Here is a 15,527-nt window from a genome sequence, read left to right on the forward strand (position 1 = left end):
ACCCCCCCTCCATCAGTGTGTACTCTAACCCCCCTCCCTCAGTGTGGACTCGAACCCCCCTCCCTCAGTGTGTACTCTAACCCCCCTCCCTCAGTGTGTACTCTAACCCCTCCCTCAGTGTGTACTCTAAACCCCTCCCTCAGTGTGTACTCTAACCCCCTCCCTCAGTGTTTACTATAACCCCCCCTCCCTCAGTGTGTACTCTAACCCCCCTCCCTCAGTGTGTACTCTAACCCCTCTCCCTCAGTGTGTACTCTAACCCCTCCCTCAGTGTGTACTCTAACCCACCTCCCTCAGTGTGTACTCTAACCCCCCTCCCTCAGTGTGTACTCTGACCCCTCCCTCAGTGAGTACTCTAACCCCCTCCCTCAGTGTGTTCTCTAACCCCCCTCCCTCAGTGTGTTCTCTAATCCCCCTCCCTCAGTGTGTTCTCTAACCCCTCTCCCTCAGTGTGTACTCTATCCCCCCTCCCTCAGTGTGTACTCTAACCCCTCTCCCTCAGTGTGTACTCTAACCCCCCTCCCTCAGTGTGTACTCTAACCCCTCCCTCAGTGTGTACTCTAACCCACCTCCCTCAGTGTGTACTCTAACCCCCCTCCCTCAGTGTGTACTCTGACCCCTCCCTCAGTGAGTACTCTAACCCCCTCCCTCAGTGTGTTCTCTAACCCCCCTCCCTCAGTGTGTTCTCTAATCCCCCTCCCTCAGTGTGTTCTCTAACCCCTCTCCCTCAGTGTGTTCTCTAACCCCTCCCCCTCAGTGTGTACTCTAACACCCTCCCTCAGTGTGTACTCTAACCCCCTCCCTCAGTGTGTACTCTAACCCCCCTCCCTCAGTGTTAACTCTAACCCCCCCCTCCCTCAGTGTGTACTCTAACCCCTCCCTCAGTGTGTACTCTAACCCCCTCCCTCAGTGTGTACTCTAACCCACCTCCCTCAGTGTTTACTATAACCCCCCCTCCCTCAGTGTGTACTCTAACCCCTCCCTCAGTGTGCACTCTAACCCCCTCCCTCAGTGTGTACTCTAACCCCCCTCCCTCAGTGTTAACTCTAACCCCCCCTCCCTCAGTGTGTACTCTAACCCCCTTCCTCAGTGTGTACTCTAACCCCCCCTCCCTCAGTGTGTACTCTAACCCCCCTCCCTCAGTGTGACCTCTAACCCCCCCTCGCTCAGTGTGTACTCTAACCCCTCTCCCTCAGTGTGTACTCTAACCCCCTCCCTCAGTGTGTACTCTAACCCCATCCCTCAGTGTGTACTCTAACCCCCCCCTCCCTCAGTGTGTACTCTAACCCCATCCCTCAGTGTGTACTCTAACCCCCCCTCCCTCAGTGTGTACTCTAACCCCCCTCCCTCAGTGTGGACTCGAACCCCTCTCCCTCAGTGTGTACTCTAACCCCCTCCCTCAGTGTGTACTCTAATCCCCCTCCCTCAGTGTGTACTCTAACCCCATCCCTCAGTGTGTACTCTAACCCCCCTCCCTCAGTGTTTACTATAACCCCCCCTCCCTCAGTGTGTACTCTAACCCCCCTCCCTCAGTGTGTACTCTAACCCCTCCCTCAGTGTGTACTCTAACCCCCCTCCCTCAGTGTTTACTATAACCCCCCCTCCCTCAGTGTGTACTCTAACCCCCCTCCCTCAGTGTGTACTCTAACCCCCCTCCCTCAGTGTGTACTCTAACCCCTCCCTCAGTGTGTACTCTAACCCACCTCCCTCAGTGTGTACTCTAACCCCCCTCCCTCAGTGTGTACTCTAACCCCTCCCTCAGTGTGTACTCTAACGGACCTCCCTCAGTGTGTACTCTAAGCCCCCTCCCTTAGTGTGTACTCTGACCCCTCCCTCAGTGAGTACTCTAACCCACTCCCTCAGTGTGTACTCTAACCCCCCTCCCTCAGTGCGTTCTCTAACACCTCTCCCTCAGTGTGTCCTCTAACCCCCTCCCTCAGTGTGTACTCTAACCCCCCCTCCCTCAGTGTGTACTCTAACCCCCCTCCCTCAGTGTTAACTCTAACCCCCCCTCCCTCAGTGTGTACTCTAACCCCTCCCTTCAGTGTGTACTCTAACCCCCTCCCTCAGTGTGTACTCTAACCCCCCTCCCTCAGTGTGTACTCTAACCCCCCTCCCTCAGTGTGTACTCTAACCCCCCCTCCCTCAGTGTGTACTCTAACCCCCCTCCCTCAGTGTGAACTCTAAACCCCCCTCCCTCAGTGTGTACTCTAACCCCCTTCCTCAGTGTGTACTCTAACCCCCCTCCCACAGTGTGTACTCTAACCCCCCTCCCTCAGTGTGTACTCTAACCCCCCTCCCTCAGTGTGTACTCTAACCCCCTTCCCTCAGTGAGTACTCTAACCCCCCTCCCTCAGTGAGTACTCTAACCCCCCTCTTTCGGTGTGTACTCTAACCCCCCTCCCTCAGTGTGAACTCTAACCCCCTCCCTCAGTGTGTACTCTAACCCCCCTCCCTCAGTGTGTACTCTAACCCCCCCTCCCTCAGTGTGTACTCTAACCTCCCTCCCTCAGTGTTAACTCTAACCCCCCCTCCCTCAGTGTGTACTCTAAACCCTCCCTCAGTGTTAACTCTAAACCCCCCTCCCTCAGTGTGTACTCTAACCCCATCCCTCAGTGTGTACTCTAACCCCCCCTCCCTCAGTGTGTACTCTAACCCCCCTCCCTCAGTGTGGACTCGAACCCCTCTCCCTCAGTGTGTACTCTAACCCCCTCCCTCAGTGTGTACTCTAATCCCCCTCCCTCAGTGTGTACTCTAACCCCATCCCTCAGTGTGTACTCTAACCCCCCTCCCTCAGTGTTTACTATAACCCCCCCTCCCTCAGTGTGTACTCTAACCCCCCTCCCTCAGTGTGTACTCTAACCCCCCTCCCTCAGTGTTTACTATAACCCCGCCTCCCTCAGTGTGTACTCTAACCCCCCTCCCTCAGTGTGTACTCTAACCCCCCTCCCTCAGTGTGTACTCTAACCCCTCCCTCAGTGTGCACTCTAACCCACCTCCCTCAGTGTGTACTCTAACCCCCCTCCCTCAGTGTGTACTCTAACCCCTCCCTCAGTGTGTACTCTAACCCACCTCCCTCAGTGTGTACTCTAAGCCCCCTCCCTTAGTGTGTACTCTGACCCCTCCCTCAGTGAGTACTCTAACCCACTCCCTCAGTGTGTACTCTAACCCCCCTCCCTCAGTGTGTTCTCTAACCCCTCTCCCTCAGTGTGTACTCTATCCCCCCTCCCTCAGTGTGTTCTCTAACATCTCTCCCTCAGTGTGTACTCTAACACCCTCCCTCAGTGTGTCCTCTAACCCCCTCCCTCAGTGTGTACTCTAACCCCCCCTCCCTCAGTGTGTACTCTAACCCCCTCCCTCAGTGTGTACTCTAACCCCCCCTCCCTCAGTGTGTACTCTAACCCCTCCCTCAGTGTGTACTCTAACCCCCCTCCCTCAGTGTGTACTCTAACCCCCCTCCCTCAGTGTGTACTCTAACCCCCCCTCCCTCAGTGTGAACTCTAAACCCCCCTCCCTCAGTGTGTACTCTAACCCCCTTCCTCAGTGTGTACTCTAACCCCCCTCCCACAGTGTGTACTCTAACCCCCCTCCCTCAGTGTGTACTCTAACCCCCCCTCCCTCAGTGTGTACTCTAACCCCCTTCCCTCAGTGAGTACTCTAACCCCCTCCCTCAGTGAGTACTCTAACCCCCCTCTTTCGGTGTGTACTCTAACCCCCCTCCCTCAGTGTGAACTCTAACCCCCTCCCTCAGTGTGTACTCTAAACCCTCCCTCAGTGTGTACTCTAACCCCCTCCCTCAGTGTGTACTCTAACCCCCCTCCTTCAGTGTTTACTATAACCCCCCCTCCCTCAGTGTGTACTCTAACCCCCCCTCCCTCAGTGTGTACTCTAACCCCCCCTCCCTCAGTGTGTACTCTAACCTCCCTCCCTCAGTGTTAACTCTAACCCCCCCTCCCTCAGTGTGTACTCTAACCCCCCTCCCTCAGTGTGTACTCTAACCCCCTCCCTCAGTGTGTACTCTAACCCCCCCTCCCTCAGTGTGTACTCTAACCCCCCCTCCCTCAGTGTGTACTCTAACCTCCCTCCCTCAGTGTTAACTCTAACCCCCCTCCCTCAGTGTGTACTCTAACCCCCTCCCTCAGTGTGTACTCTAACCCCCCCTCCCTCAGTGTGTACTCTAACCTCCCTCCCTCAGTGTTAACTCTAACCCCCCTCCCTCAGTGTGTACTCTAACCCCCCTCCCTCAGTGTGTTCTCTAACCCCCCTCCCTCAGTGTGTTCTCTAACCCCTCTCCCTCAGTGTGTACTTTAACACCCTCCCTCAGTGTGTACTCTAACACCCTCCCTCAGTGTGTACTCTAACCCCCTCCCTCAGTGTGTACTCTATCCCCCCTCCCTCAGTGTGTTCTCTAACCCCTCTCCCTCAGTGTGTACTTTAACACCCTCCCTCAGTGTGTACTCTAACCCCCTCCCTCAGTGTGTACTCTATCCCCCCCTCCCTCAGTGTGTACTCTAACCCCCCCTCCCTCAGTTTGTACTCTAACCCCTCCCTCAGTGTGTACTCTAACCCCCAACCCTCAGTGTGTACTCTAACCCCCTTCCCTCAGTGTGAACTCTAACCCCCCCTCCCTCAGTGTGTACTCTAACCCCCTTCCTCAGTGTGTACTCTAACCCCCCCTCCCTCAGTGTGTAGTCTAACCCCCCTCCCTCAGTGTGTACTCTAACCCCCCTCCCTCAGTGTGTACTCTAACCCCCTTCCCTCAGTGTGTACTCTAACCCCCTTCCCTCAGTGTGTACTCTAAACCCCTTCCCTCAGTGAGTACTCTAACCCCCTCCCTCAGTGAGTACTCTAACCCCCCTCTTTCGGTGTGTACTCTAACCACCCTCCCTCAGTGTGTACTCTAACCCCCCTCCCTCAGTGTGAACTCTAACCCCCTCCCTCAGTGTGTACTCTAACCCCCCCTCTTTCGGTGTGTACTCTAACCCCCCCCTCCCTCAATGTGTACTCTAACCCCCCTCCCTCAGTGGGAACTCTAACCCCCTCCCTCAGTGTGTACTCTAACCCCCCTCCCTCAGTGTGAACTCTAACCCCCCCTCCCTCAGTGTGTACTCTAACCCCCCCTCCCTCAGTTTGTACTCTAACCCCTCCCTCAGTGTGTACTCTAACCCCCAACCCTCAGTGTGTACTCTAACCCCCTTCCCTCAGTGTGAACTCTAACCCCCCCTCCCTCAGTGTGTACTCTAACCCCCCTCCCTCAGTGTTAACTCTAACCCCCCCTCCCTCAGTGTGTACTCTAACCCCCTTCCTCAGTGTGTACTCTAACCCCCCCTCCCTCAGTGTGTACTCTAACCCCCCTCCCTCAGTGTGTACTCTAACCCCCCTCCCTCAGTGTGTACTCTAACCCCCTTCCCTCAGTGTGTACTCTAACCCCCTTCCTTCAGTGTGTACTCTAAACCCCTTCCCTCAGTGAGTACTCTAACCCCCCTCTTTCGGTGTGTACTCTAACCACCCTCCCTCAGTGTGTACTCTAACCCCCCTCCCTCAGTGTGAACTCTAACCCCCTCCCTCAGTGTGTACTCTAACCCCCCTCTTTCGGTGTGTACTCTAACCCCCCCTCCCTCAGTGTGTACTCTAACCCCCCTCCCTCAGTGTGGACTCGAACCCCCCTCACTCAGTGTGTACTCTAACCCCCTCCCTCAGTGTGTACTCTAACCGCCCTCTTTCGGTGTGTACTCTAACCCCCCTCCCTCAGTGTGTACTCTAACCCCCCTCCCTCAGTGTGTTCTCTAACCCCCCTCCCTCAGTGTGTTCTCTAACCCCTCTCCCTCAGTGTGTACTTTAACACCCTCCCTCAGTGTGTACTCTAACACCCTCCCTCAGTGTGTACTCTAACCCCCTCCCTCAGTGTGTACTCTATCCCCCCTCCCTCAGTGTGTTCTCTAACCCCTCTCCCTCAGTGTGTACTTTAACACCCTCCCTCAGTGTGTACTCTAACCCCCTCCCTCAGTGTGTACTCTATCCCCCCCTCCCTCAGTGTGTACTCTAACCCCCCCTCCCTCAGTTTGTACTCTAACCCCTCCCTCAGTGTGTACTCTAACCCCCAACCCTCAGTGTGTACTCTAACCCCCTTCCCTCAGTGTGAACTCTAACCCCCCCTCCCTCAGTGTGTACTCTAACCCCCTTCCTCAGTGTGTACTCTAACCCCCCCTCCCTCAGTGTGTAGTCTAACCCCCCTCCCTCAGTGTGTACTCTAACCCCCCTCCCTCAGTGTGTACTCTAACCCCCTTCCCTCAGTGTGTACTCTAACCCCCTTCCCTCAGTGTGTACTCTAAACCCCTTCCCTCAGTGAGTACTCTAACCCCCTCCCTCAGTGAGTACTCTAACCCCCCTCTTTCGGTGTGTACTCTAACCACCCTCCCTCAGTGTGTACTCTAACCCCCCTCCCTCAGTGTGAACTCTAACCCCCTCCCTCAGTGTGTACTCTAACCCCCCTCTTTCGGTGTGTACTCTAACCCCCCCCTCCCTCAATGTGTACTCTAACCCCCCTCCCTCAGTGGGAACTCTAACCCCCTCCCTCAGTGTGTACTCTAACCCCCCTCCCTCAGTGTGAACTCTAACCCCCCCTCCCTCAGTGTGTACTCTAACCCCCCCCTCCCTCAGTTTGTACTCTAACCCCTCCCTCAGTGTGTACTCTAACCCCCAACCCTCAGTGTGTACTCTAACCCCCTTCCCTCAGTGTGAACTCTAACCCCCCCTCCCTCAGTGTGTACTCTAACCCCCCTCCCTCAGTGTTAACTCTAACCCCCCCTCCCTCAGTGTGTACTCTAACCCCCTTCCTCAGTGTGTACTCTAACCCCCCCTCCCTCAGTGTGTACTCTAACCCCCCTCCCTCAGTGTGTACTCTAACCCCCCTCCCTCAGTGTGTACTCTAACCCCCTTCCCTCAGTGTGTACTCTAACCCCCTTCCTTCAGTGTGTACTCTAAACCCCTTCCCTCAGTGAGTACTCTAACCCCCCTCTTTCGGTGTGTACTCTAACCACCCTCCCTCAGTGTGTACTCTAACCCCCCTCCCTCAGTGTGAACTCTAACCCCCTCCCTCAGTGTGTACTCTAACCCCCCTCTTTCGGTGTGTACTCTAACCCCCCCTCCCTCAGTGTGTACTCTAACCCCCCCTCCCTCAGTGTGGACTCGAACCCCCCTCACTCAGTGTGTACTCTAACCCCCTCCCTCAGTGTGTACTCTAACCGCCCTCTTTCGGTGTGTACTCTAACCCCCCTCCCTCAATGTGTACTCTAACCCCCTCCCTCAGTGTGTACTCTAACCCCCCTCCCTCAGTGTTTACTATAACCCCCCCTCCCTCAGTGTGTACTCTAACCCCCTCCCTCAGTGTGTACTCTAACCCCCCTCCCTCAGTGTGTACTCTAAACCCCCCTCCCTCAGTGTGTACTCTATCCCCCCTCCCTCAGTGTGTACTCTAACCCCCCTCCCTCAGTGTGTACTCTAACCCCCTCCCTCAGTGTGTACTCTAACCCCCTTCCTCAGTGTGTACTCTAACCCCCCCTCCCTCAGTGTGTACTCTAACCCCCCTCCCTCAGTGTGACCTCTAACCCCCCCTCGCTCAGTGTGTACTCTAACCCCTCTCCCTCAGTGTGTACTCTAACCGCCTCCCTCAGTGTGTACTCTAACCCCATCCCTCAGTGTGTACTCTAACCCCCCCTCCCTCAGTGTGTACTCTAACCCCATCCCTCAGTGTGTACTCTAACCCCCCCTCCCTCAGTGTGTACTCTAACCCCCCTCCCTCAGTGTGGACTCGAACCCCCCTCACTCAGTGTGTACTCTAACCCCCTCCCTCAGTGTGTACTCTAACCCCCCTCCCTCAGTGTGTACTCTAACCCCTCCCTCAGTGTGTACTCTAACCCCCTCCCTCAGTGTGTACTCTAACCCCCTCCCTCAGTGTTTACTATAACCCCCCCTCCCTCAGTGTGTACTCTAACCCCCCTCCCTCAGTGTGTACTCTAACCCCTCTCCCTCAGTGTGTACTCTAACCCCTCCCTCAGTGTGTACTCTAACCCACCTCCCTCAGTGTGTACTCTAACCCCCCTCCCTCAGTGTGTACTCTGACCCCTCCCTCAGTGAGTACTCTAACCCCCCTCCCTCAGTGTGTTCTCTAACCCCCCTCCCTCAGTGTGTTCTCTAATCCCCCTCCCTCAGTGTGTTCTCTAACCCCTCTCCCTCAGTGTGTACTCTATCCCCCCTCCCTCAGTGTGTACTCTAACCCCTCTCCCTCAGTGTGTACTCTAACCCCCCTCCCTCAGTGTGTACTCTAACCCCTCCCTCAGTGTGTACTCTAACCCACCTCCCTCAGTGTGTACTCTAACCCCCCTCCCTCAGTGTGTACTCTGACCCCTCCCTCAGTGAGTACTCTAACCCCCTCCCTCAGTGTGTTCTCTAACCCCCCTCCCTCAGTGTGTTCTCTAATCCCCCTCCCTCAGTGTGTTCTCTAACCCCCCTCCCTCAGTGTGTTCTCTAACCCCTCCCCCTCAGTGTGTACTCTAACACCCTCCCTCAGTGTGTACTCTAACCCCCTCCCTCAGTGTGTACTCTAACCCCCCTCCCTCAGTGTTAACTCTAACCCCCCCTCCCTCAGTGTGTACTCTAACCCCTCCCTCAGTGTGTACTCTAACCCCCACCCTCAGTGTGTACTCTAACCCACCTCCCTCAGTGTTTACTATAACCCCCCCTCCCTCAGTGTGTACTCTAACCCCTCCCTCAGTGTGCACTCTAACCCCCTCCCTCAGTGTGTACTCTAACCCCCCTCCCTCAGTGTTAACTCTAACCCCCCCTCCCTCAGTGTGTACTCTAACCCCCTTCCTCAGTGTGTACTCTAACCCCCCCTCCCTCAGTGTGTACTCTAACCCCCCTCCCTCAGTGTGACCTCTAACCCCCCCTCGCTCAGTGTGTACTCTAACCCCTCTCCCTCAGTGTGTACTCTAACCCCCTCCCTCAGTGTGTACTCTAACCCCATCCCTCAGTGTGTACTCTAACCCCCCCTCCCTCAGTGTGTACTCTAACCCCATCCCTCAGTGTGTACTCTAACCCCCCCTCCCTCAGTGTGTACTCTAACCCCCCTCCCTCAGTGTGGACTCGAACCCCTCTCCCTCAGTGTGTACTCTAACCCCCTCCCTCAGTGTGTACTCTAATCCCCCTCCCTCAGTGTGTACTCTAACCCCATCCCTCAGTGTGTACTCTAACCCCCCTCCCTCAGTGTTTACTATAACCCCCCCTCCCTCAGTGTGTACTCTAACCCCCCTCCCTCAGTGTGTACTCTAACCCCTCCCTCAGTGTGTACTCTAACCCCCCTCCCTCAGTGTTTACTATAACCCCCCCTCCCTCAGTGTGTACTCTAACCCCCCTCCCTCAGTGTGTACTCTAACCCCCCTCCCTCAGTGTGTACTCTAACCCCTCCCTCAGTGTGTACTCTAACCCACCTCCCTCAGTGTGTACTCTAACCCCCCTCCCTCAGTGTGTACTCTAACCCCTCCCTCAGTGTGTACTCTAACGGACCTCCCTCAGTGTGTACTCTAAGCCCCCTCCCTTAGTGTGTACTCTGACCCCTCCCTCAGTGAGTACTCTAACCCACTCCCTCAGTGTGTACTCTAACCCCCCTCCCTCAGTGTGTTCTCTAACACCTCTCCCTCAGTGTGTCCTCTAACCCCCTCCCTCAGTGTGTACTCTAACCCCCCCTCCCTCAGTGTGTACTCTAACCCCCCTCCCTCAGTGTTAACTCTAACCCCCCCTCCCTCAGTGTGTACTCTAACCCCTCCCTCAGTGTGTACTCTAACCCCCTCCCTCAGTGTGTACTCTAACCCCCCTCCCTCAGTGTGTACTCTAACCCCCCTCCCTCAGTGTGTACTCTAACCCCCCCTCCCTCAGTGTGTACTCTAACCCCCCTCCCTCAGTGTGAACTCTAAACCCCCCTCCCTCAGTGTGTACTCTAACCCCCTTCCTCAGTGTGTACTCTAACCCCCCTCCCACAGTGTGTACTCTAACCCCCCTCCCTCAGTGTGTACTCTAACCCCCCTCCCTCAGTGTGTACTCTAACCCCCTTCCCTCAGTGAGTACTCTAACCCCCTCCCTCAGTGAGTACTCTAACCCCCCTCTTTCGGTGTGTACTCTAACCCCCCTCCCTCAGTGTGAACTCTAACCCCCTCCCTCAGTGTGTACTCTAACCCCCCTCCCTCAGTGTGTACTCTAACCCCCCCTCCCTCAGTGTGTACTCTAACCTCCCTCCCTCAGTGTTAACTCTAACCCCCCCTCCCTCAGTGTGTACTCTAAACCCTCCCTCAGTGTTAACTCTAAACCCCCCTCCCTCAGTGTGTACTCTAACCCCATCCCTCAGTGTGTACTCTAACCCCCCCTCCCTCAGTGTGTACTCTAACCCCCCTCCCTCAGTGTGGACTCGAACCCCTCTCCCTCAGTGTGTACTCTAACCCCCTCCCTCAGTGTGTACTCTAATCCCCCTCCCTCAGTGTGTACTCTAACCCCATCCCTCAGTGTGTACTCTAACCCCCCTCCCTCAGTGTTTACTATAACCCCCCCTCCCTCAGTGTGTACTCTAACCCCCCTCCCTCAGTGTGTACTCTAACCCCTCCCTCAGTGTGTACTCTAACCCCCCTCCCTCAGTGTTTACTATAACCCCGCCTCCCTCAGTGTGTACTCTAACCCCCCTCCCTCAGTGTGTACTCTAACCCCCCTCCCTCAGTGTGTACTCTAACCCCTCCCTCAGTGTGCACTCTAACCCACCTCCCTCAGTGTGTACTCTAACCCCCCTCCCTCAGTGTGTACTCTAACCCCTCCCTCAGTGTGTACTCTAACCCACCTCCCTCAGTGTGTACTCTAAGCCCCCTCCCTTAGTGTGTACTCTGACCCCTCCCTCAGTGAGTACTCTAACCCACTCCCTCAGTGTGTACTCTAACCCCCCTCCCTCAGTGTGTACTCTAACCCCCCCTCCCTCAGTGAGTACTCTAACCCACTCCCTCAGTGTGTACTCTATCCCCCCTCCCTCAGTGTGTTCTCTAACATCTCTCCCTCAGTGTGTACTCTAACACCCTCCCTCAGTGTGTCCTCTAACCCCCTCCCTCAGTGTGTACTCTAACCCCCCCTCCCTCAGTGTGTACTCTAACCCCCCTCCCTCAGTGTTAACTCTAACCCCCCCTCCCTCAGTGTGTACTCTAACCCCTCCCTCAGTGTGTACTCTAACCCCCTCCCTCAGTGTGTACTCTAACCCCCCTCCCTCAGTGTGTACTCTAACCCCCCTCCCTCAGTGTGTACTCTAACCCCCCTCCCTCAGTGTGAACTCTAAACCCCCCTCCCTCAGTGTGTACTCTAACCCCCTTCCTCAGTGTGTACTCTAACCCCCCTCCCACAGTGTGTACTCTAACCCCCCTCCCTCAGTGTGTACTCTAACCCCCCTCCCTCAGTGTGTACTCTAACCCCCTTCCCTCAGTGAGTACTCTAACCCCCTCCCTCAGTGAGTACTCTAACCCCCCTCTTTCGGTGTGTACTCTAACCCCCCCTCCCTCAGTGTGAACTCTAACCCCCTCCCTCAGTGTGTACTCTAAACCCTCCCTCAGTGTGTACTCTAACCCCCTCCCTCAGTGTGTACTCTAACCCCCCTCCTTCAGTGTTTACTATAACCCCCCCTCCCTCAGTGTGTACTCTAACCCCCCTCCCTCAGTGTGTACTCTAACCCCCTCCCTCAGTGTGTACTCTAACCCCCCCCTCCCTCAGTGTGTACTCTAACCTCCCTCCCTCAGTGTTAACTCTAACCCCCCCTCCCTCAGTGTGTACTCTAACCCCCCTCCCTCAGTGTGTACTCTAACCCCCTCCCTCAGTGTGTACTCTAACCCCCCCTCCCTCAGTGTGTACTCTAACCCCCCCTCCCTCAGTGTGTACTCTAACCTCCCTCCCTCAGTGTTAACTCTAACCCCCCTCCCTCAGTGTGTACTCTAACCCCCTCCCTCAGTGTGTACTCTAACCCCCCCTCCCTCAGTGTGTACTCTAACCTCCCTCCCTCAGTGTTAACTCTAACCCCCCCTCCCTCAGTGTGTACTCGAACCCCTCCCTCAGTGTGTACTCTAACCCCCTCCCTCAGTGTGTACTCTAACCCCCCTCCCTCAGTGTGTACTCTAACCCCCTCCCTCAGTGTTAACTCTAACCCCCCCTCCCTCAGTGTGTACTCTAACCCCCTTCCTCAGTGTGTACTCTAACCCCCACTCCCTCAGTGTGTACTCTAACCCCCCTCCCTCAGTGTGACCTCTAACCCCCCTCGCTCAGTGTGTACTCTAACACCCTCCCTCAGTGTGTACTCTAACCCCCCCTCCCTCAGTGTGTACTCTAATCCCCCTCGCTCAGTGTGACCTCTAACCCCCCTCCCTCAGTGTGTACTCTAACCCCCTCCCTCAGTGTGTACTCTAACCCCCTCCCTCAGTGTGTACTCTAACCCCCCCCCTCAGTGTGTACTCTATCCCCCCTCCCTCAGTGTGTACTCTAACCCCATCCCTCAGTGTGTACTCTAACCCCCCCTCCCTCAGTGTGTACTCTAACCCCCCTCCCTCAGTGTGGACTCGAACCCCCCTCCCTCAGTGTGTACTCTAACCCCCCTCCCTCAGTGTGTACTCTAACCCCTCCCTCAGTGTGTACTCTAACCCACCTCCCTCAGTGTGTACTCTAACCCCCCTCCCTCAGTGTGTACTCTGGCCCCTCCCTCAGTGAGTACTCTAACCCCCTCCCTCAGTGTGTACTCTAACCCCCCTCCCTCAGTGTGTTCTCTAACCCCCCTCCCTCAGTGTGTACTCTAACCCCCCTCCCTCAGTGTGTTCTCTAACCCCCCTCCCTCAGTGTGTTCTCTAACCCCTCTCCCTCAGTGTGTACTTTAACACCCTCCCTCAGTGTGTTCTCTAACCCCTCTCCCTCAGTGTGTACTTTAACACCCTCCCTCAGTGTGTACTCTAACACCCTCCCTCAGTGTGTACTCTAACCCCCTCCCTCAGTGTGTACTCTATCCCCCCTCCCTCAGTGTGTTCTCTAACCCCTCTCCCTCAGTGTGTACTTTAACACCCTCCCTCAGTGTGTACTCTAACCCCCTCCCTCAGTGTGTACTCTATCCCCCCCTCCCTCAGTGTGTACTCTAACCCCCCCCTCCCTCAGTTTGTACTCTAACCCCTCCCTCAGTGTGTACTCTAACCCCCAACCCTCAGTGTGTACTCTAACCCCCTTCCCTCAGTGTGAACTCTAACCCCCCCTCCCTCAGTGTGTACTCTAACCCCCTTCCTCAGTGTGTACTCTAACCCCCCTCCCTCAGTGTGTACTCTAACCCCCTTCCCTCAGTGTGTACTCTAACCCCCTTCCCTCAGTGTGTACTCTAAACCCCTTCCCTCAGTGAGTACTCTAACCCCCTCCCTCAGTGAGTACTCTAACCCCCCTCTTTCGGTGTGTACTCTAACCACCCTCCCTCAGTGTGTACTCTAACCCCCCTCCCTCAGTGTGAACTCTAACCCCCTCCCTCAGTGTGTACTCTAACCCCCCTCTTTCGGTGTGTACTCTAACCCCCCCCTCCCTCAATGTGTACTCTAACCCCCCTCCCTCAGTGGGAACTCTAACCCCCTCCCTCAGTGTGTACTCTAACCCCCCTCCCTCAGTGTGAACTCTAACCCCCCCTCCCTCAGTGTGTACTCTAACCCCCCCTCCCTCAGTTTGTACTCTAACCCCTCCCTCAGTGTGTACTCTAACCCCCAACCCTCAGTGTGTACTCTAACCCCCTTCCCTCAGTGTGAACTCTAACCCCCCCTCCCTCAGTGTGTACTCTAACCCCCCTCCCTCAGTGTTAACTCTAACCCCCCCTCCCTCAGTGTGTACTCTAACCCCCCTCTTTCGGTGTGTACTCTAACCACCCTCCCTCAGTGTGTACTCTAACCCCCCTCCCTCAGTGTGAACTCTAACCCCCTCCCTCAGTGTGTACTCTAACCCCCCTCTTTCGGTGTGTACTCTAACCCCCCCTCCCTCAGTGTGTACTCTAACCCCCCTCCCTCAGTGTGGACTCGAACCCCCCTCACTCAGTGTGTACTCTAACCCCCTCCCTCAGTGTGTACTCTAACCGCCCTCTTTCGGTGTGTACTCTAACCCCCCTCCCTCAATGTGTACTCTAACCCCCTCCCTCAGTGTGTACTCTAACCCCCCTCCCTCAGTGTTTACTATAACCCCCCCTCCCTCAGTGTGTACTCTAACCCCCTCCCTCAGTGTGTACTGTAACCCCCCTCCCTCAGTGTGTACTCTAAACCCCCCTCCCTCAGTGTGTACTCTATCCCCCCTCCCTCAGTGTGTACTCTAACCCCCCTCCCTCAGTGTGTACTCTAACCCCCCTCCCTCAGTGTTAACTCTAAACCCCCCTCCCTCAGTGTGTACTCTAACCCCCTCCCTCAGTGTGTACACTAACCCCCCTCCCTCAGTGTTAACTCTAACCCCCTCCCTCAGTGTGTACTCTAACCCCCTTCCTCAGTGTGTACTCTAACCCCCCCTCCCTCAGTGTGTACTCTAACCCCCCTCCCTCAGTGTGACCTCTAACCCCCCCTCGCTCAGTGTGTACTCTAACCCCTCTCCCTCAGTGTGTACTCTAACCGCCTCCCTCAGTGTGTACTCTAACCCCATCCCTCAGTGTGTACTCTAACCCCCCCTCCCTCAGTGTGTACTCTAACCCCATCCCTCAGTGTGTACTCTAACCCCCCCTCCCTCAGTGTGTACTCTAACCCCCCTCCCTCAGTGTGGACTCGAACCCCCCTCACTCAGTGTGTACTCTAACCCCCTCCCTCAGTGTGTACTCTAACCCCCCTCCCTCAGTGTGTACTCTAACCCCTCCCTCAGTGTGTACTCTAACCCCCTCCCTCAGTGTGTACTCTAACCCCCTCCCTCAGTGTTTACTATAACCCCCCCTCCCTCAGTGTGTACTCTAACCCCCCTCCCTCAGTGTGTACTCTAACCCCTCTCCCTCAGTGTGTACTCTAACCCCTCCCTCAGTGTGTACTCTAACCCACCTCCCTCAGTGTGTACTCTAACCCCCCTCCCTCAGTGTGTACTCTGACCCCTCCCTCAGTGAGTACTCTAACCCCCTCCCTCAGTGTGTTCTCTAACCCCCCTCCCTCAGTGTGTTCTCTAATCCCCCTCCCTCAGTGTGTTCTCTAACCCCTCTCCCTCAGTGTGTACTCTATCCCCCCTCCCTCAGTGTGTACTCTAACCCCTCTCCCTCAGTGTGTACTCTAACCCCCCTCCCTCAGTGTGTACTCTAACCCCTCCCTCAGTGTGTACTCTAACCCACCTCCCTCAGTGTGTACTCTAACCCCCCTCCCTCAGTGTGTACTCTGACCCCTCCCTCAGTGAGTACTCTAACCCCCTCCCTCAGTGTGTTCTCTAACCCCCCTCCCTCAGTGTGTTCTCTAATCCCCCTCCCTCAGTGTGTTCTCTAACCCCTCTCC

The sequence above is a fragment of the Chiloscyllium punctatum genome, chromosome 21 (genome assembly GCF_047496795.1).
Source record: "Chiloscyllium punctatum isolate Juve2018m chromosome 21, sChiPun1.3, whole genome shotgun sequence".
Lineage (NCBI taxonomy): Eukaryota > Metazoa > Chordata > Chondrichthyes > Orectolobiformes > Hemiscylliidae > Chiloscyllium > Chiloscyllium punctatum.